The sequence below is a fragment of the Bacillus rossius genome, chromosome 14 (assembly GCF_032445375.1).
Source record: "Bacillus rossius redtenbacheri isolate Brsri chromosome 14, Brsri_v3, whole genome shotgun sequence".
NCBI classification, from domain to species: Eukaryota; Metazoa; Arthropoda; class Insecta; order Phasmatodea; family Bacillidae; genus Bacillus; species Bacillus rossius.
The window spans coordinates 14,243,808-14,249,435 of NC_086341.1; positions in this window are offsets into that span (position 1 = coordinate 14,243,808).

Here is a 5,628-nt window from a genome sequence, read left to right on the forward strand (position 1 = left end):
TTCGTAAACAAAACCGGCAACATTATAGGAGTTATTACCGCAAGTGTAACCAACCTGTTTGATTCTGTCGAGTGAGGTGGTTTTTCTTTGTTCGGCCCAGTTCGGCTCCGCTCGGATATCGCTCAATCTTCGCCATTGAATGGGTCGGCTGTCGTCTCTCCAAGCGTATCATCTCTCCCGCAGACTGTGGGCCAGGATATTCCCTTCTAACCTTTTGGTTTACTGATGTCTGGCAGTGCGTGGGTGATTTGCGAGCTGACCGATGGTGACTTAGCAGTGTCATCTGCTACTGACCACATCCCGCGGGTGGCGGATATGGGATCCCATCGAGATTAGTGACCTCGATGGTGTGACTGTTAATAACCAATAGCAGTCCACAGACCGCTGGCCAGCCTGATTGAGTCGTTATCACGGCTATCGATGGTGAAAGGCATTCTGAATGAAGATCGGCGCGCAGTAGAAAGCAGCTTCGTCGGTGATGGCACTGCAGGATATCCCGACGTACTGAAATAATGTGAGGTGTGGTGAACTGCGAACTGGAACTTGCGGAGCTGTGGGATGCTGTGTGTGCAACGAAACGAACAGTGTCGAAACTCGGAAAGATGGCAGCAGTGAACTTCGGCTGGGGGCACTGTGAGGCCAATGGTAGCCCTGGACGGCACAACCTGCACCTTATTTGGGAAATATAGATAACAAGAGGGTCTGAAAGTCTTACCTTCGCCGGACTGAAAGACTTACCCCCACATTGGCAGGAAAAGTAACTGCTGTTGACTGATAGATGGAAGATAGCGATGGAGCATCGCCAAGCTGCCTGGAACCTCATGCGCCCGCAGTTCGAGATGGTTTAATTTGCTTGTCTGCCCACTGCTGAGTGCACTTGTGCACTTAGCCATTGGTGCTTTTCAGGGCAGCGCGGCATATGTGCAGACAAATCAGTGGGTTTGCCTTGGTTTACCAAGGTGCCTTGCTACCTTCTGTTTCTGTAAATATTGCCAGAACGAGGCTGTCCTTCAGGCCTAGCCACAGCTCCGGGGCTAGGGGATGAGAATATTTGCAGTAGCACCCATATTTTTTACAGGAAGATGACTGGCAGCTGGACGGATTGATAAGTGTAGTTGCCAAACCCAGAATTGCAAAACAAAATTTTAATGCGGGCCGAAAGGTGAATGGTTGATTTTTTCCCCTGTCCAACTATTCTTACCGGGACCTTCTTCCTCTTGTGCAGTAGTTACCTGCTTGCTTTAATGTAGGTTAATGGATCCTCGCATGACCTGGCCCAGGGTTTTCCATGTGTATATGCATGTTTTACCTGGGCCTAACTTAGCATAGTTATAAGCCAGTTTTAAGATAGGGGAGTTAGTCATGGTGTCAATTGCTGCCATGGCTGGTCAATCCCCGATAAAAGCACACGATGCATGCGACTTTTCCATGCATGGCCAATCCCCAGCATGAACATGCCTATTGGCTTCGGTCTGAGACACACCTAGGTCCCTCCCTAACCCGAACCCTCCTACAAATACACTTAGTTTTTAGTTAGGTTAAGAAAAAAATAATCATAATAATCGCTGCTTCGGGCCGGTACGAGCTGGAGTATTGAGTTAAGGCTAAACCCATTTATGTATTTATGGATAAAGCCCACACATATCCAATGATTAGGGCTACCGTGAATACGACCCTGAAGGACAAATGGTTGTGTGTGAGCAGGGACCATGATGAACTACAAGTTACTACTGTCACCAGTACCAGTGCAGTGTGTGTACTCCACCAAGCCGGGGTGCAACACTCCGTGTAACTACAGTGGGACGAGTTCCCAAAGAAATTTATATCTTGTCGGTAGCATGGCAGCACCGATAATGAATTCATGCAAGCTGAGTTCACCAAAATATGTCTGCCTCGGCAAGACTTTTGGTTCTTGACCAACAGGTAAACTTGACAAACAACCAACAAGCTCGTTGTTGTGTTACCACAAAATGTTAACTCAGAAAGGATTTACGCAATTACCAACTTTTCCAGCCTCAGCATAAGAATTGAGGATTACAGACACACTAAGGGTCTCATACAGTTTGGTAATTGCCAGAGGTTTAGCCACATGAGCCAGAGCTTCCCCATTGTGCCGATGGTGTAGCAAAAAACACACAACAGCCTGCCACCATGGGGGGAAGCATGATTATGCAAAGTGCGCGAGGTGTGAGGGCCAGCACTGTACCAATTACTGTGTCTGCAGGGCGTACAAGCAAGAATCTTGGTGCCACATTACCCAGAAGGAGAGGAAGGAAAGGGAAGTGCAGTCCCATTGTGCAAATCGTGACAACCAGCTGGTTTCAACAGCTGATCAGTTCCCACCTTCCCACCAGCAAGCTGGCCCCCAAGGACACCAGCCCCAAGAATAATTATAATATACCCTGAGATACGCAGCTCCCCAGAAATGGCAGCAGTCAAATTTTAATTCCCCAAACCAGTAAATGGCTCTTGACCAGTACGATCTGGAGTACCCAGTCATGGCGAACCCAGCCAGACTTAGAGGCCAACACTTGCCCCAGAGACCACCGAAGAAACACAATTCGGGTAAAAAAAAAGTCTAGGGCGAGGACAGGTGAAGGAACAGCCAGCTCTTAAGGCCCCAGCCACCACTACACTTCCTGCCGATAATTCCAAGGAACAACAAGAGGCCAGCCAGATGCAGATTGAGTAACCACCAACAGTGCTGCTAACTGCTCACTGCAGCCAAATCCTGTAGAGAAGCCAGCGATAGGCCCGAGCGATTTTCTGAAGCTCGGGGACCAATCGAATGCCTTCAGCCAGGACCCTATTCTGGCATACACTCTGGAACCAACGTGTCACTTAATGGCCATTTGGTGTAATCCCTCAAAGACTGGGACTGTCTGAGCAATACAGAAAATGACATGTTGTTGCAAAGGAGCATGCCTAGAAAAAAGTTAACAAATTTATGCTCCGTTGGACTCAATTCATGACATTGGAGCTCTATGGTCCAATCAAGATGTATTAGATATTGTGTTAAATAAAATTATTCAAACAAACTTCGAAACTTAGAGTGACTGACGAAATGTCGTCTAATCGCTTCCTAGTCCACTTAATATTCGATGACGCGGACATTGTCGCCAAAAGTTAAAGACTAAAATAGCTGACTGGCGAGACTTTCAGACGAACTTAATTTTTTTATAATTGCATGCAGTCAATGCTGCCACCTTAGGAACAAAAGAAAATGTAGGATCTGCAGTAACAGAACTTGATTATAAAAGGTAAAAATTCATACTGCAAAAATGTCATGCATCGCGGAGGAGTTTAAGTTTAAGCAGGATGAACTGTTGACATATATTAAGGATTTGATTTCTCAAATTTTTTTTATTGAGATGTAAAAACAGTGAACTGAGTAAAAAAGCACCACGAGTGCTTTAAATTAAGGTATAGCCACGTGGGCAGAGCTAAGAGCACCGACAATACATGGCCAGTGTCAAATAAAACATAGACCGTTTAACACATCTCACCTGACACAGTAGCTCTGTGTGGGTGAATTTTGCCTGGGTCACCTCCCACGACCAAGCCACGACTTATGTGTCACGTGGTTAAACGTCTTTACTTACCAATAGGTTATTTAAGCAGTCCGTGTAAAACCAACCATGTGGAGTTGGCCATGGTGCCATACAAAATTGATTTGAGTTTTTTCAAGTTATTGTGGAGAAGTTTGATGATAGACGAAGACAGTCGTTCCCATTGGAGGTATTAGTTTATAGAGTGGGTGTCTGTTCTGAAGTTGAAATCAATTACTTAGTAATTGAATAGAAAATCAAATCGTAGCTATATAAAGGTTTTTATGCAATAAATTTTTTAAAGAATTAAAAAAAATTCGCTAGCGAGAATCGCAAAGATTCATCATGTAGTGAATATTGCTAAACAAGCATAACACCAATACATCTGCAAGAAATTAGTACGTATTAAATTTCATTATAACCAAAAATTGTTTGTTTTGCTATGCTGATATAAAAAGGGACGGGATGTTCTTATTCAAACTTGAAGTATTATCATGACAAGGATTGTACACACCAACTCCCTTGCTTCTTACCTTTATGGTCCTGCCATGCTTGCGTCAACCACAAATCTGAATCGCCCCATTTGACAGGGTGAAATCGGAGGATGGCTCATTCCTCCCAAGGGGATCACAACCTAGCACCTGCCTTAAGGTGCGTCCACACTATGACGAATCGGAAGCAAATAGTGTCGTTAGACTCGAGTCGAATTGAAAGTCACCCCAGTCTGAACGTGAAAAACGAGTCGTTTGTAATTGAAAGTCGAATCGAATGGAGACGAATGCAACCCAAATGAAATCGATAGGAGTCGGAATCCTTTTGAATGACGAAATCGAATGGAGTTGCCACATTTGGACGTGTTGAATCCTTTTGAATCATGTCACAGCAATTTCCTCAGTAATTTTATTATTCTCTTAGTATCCCCAAGAAGCAGGTCTTTCATAAATTTGCAGGCTCCGTATTTTTTTCTTCCATTGATGATGCTGGGGGTACCCAAAATCTCCGAGGGTGAGATCAGCGCCGACGTCTGACAGCAGCTTTAACTATTATGCCAGTAACAGCTGTAGGACAACATCCTCGTCACATCTCACGATCCACAGGTATTGTATAGGTACCGGGTACTCGCGCACAGAACACCGCTTGAGCGGTGCTTCTGACCCATTTCAACCCTTTCCACTGGTCCACACTACAAAGCTGTTTGAACTTAATGATCAATCGCATGAGCCGAATAGAAAAAAAGTCGAACAGAATGAGGCGAACAACACCAATCGATATAGTGTGAATGTGCCTTTACAAATTATCCATTCTGGCACTGTTCGGACCAGGGCTGCGACGAATAACTGAAATGACAGATATCAGAACTCTCTCAATACACATGTACAATGATGTGATTCCACAGTAAGCTCGGCATGATAATCAGGGACCGGAAAGTTACTTTTAAAAAGTAACTCAGTTACAGTTACAAATACTCCATTAGAAATGTAACCCTGTTACAACTACAAGTTACACTACTGAAAATAAACCAGTTACAGTTCTGAGAAATGTAACTGTAAGTTACTTTAACAGTTACATTGTGAAAAACTAAAAATGTGATAGGTAATATTGTTATAATTAAAAGCTAATAAAACATGTTGTGTTTAGTAAAGATATATGTTTATTTAAATTGAAAAATTTTAAATTAGGTCTTCAATTACATTGAGTAATTAGTTCACACTAAAAAATAATAACACTGATATCAAATCACCACTTTTTTAACCACTGCTTAATGATCTTGAGTAGCAGTTGCTTCTCAAAATTTGAATCGCTTAAATTGCCTCTATTTATGGGCGTAAAAATAAACTTGCACAGCTGAACAACCTTTCAGCTGCAGTACTTGTTGGCATTGCTGTGTTCAACTTAATGAAAAGTTTTTTGATTTGAGGATTGTCATTGAGTGAATAAATGTCCTTATTCCTACACCCCAAAAACCTTTGTAGCTCTTGTTCCCCAGAATCCTCCACTGGGCTCCTCTTATTTAAGCCAAAGAAAACCTCTTCTTCCTTATCACTGTGTATCTGACCTTCTGGACATTCCAATGCAGTCC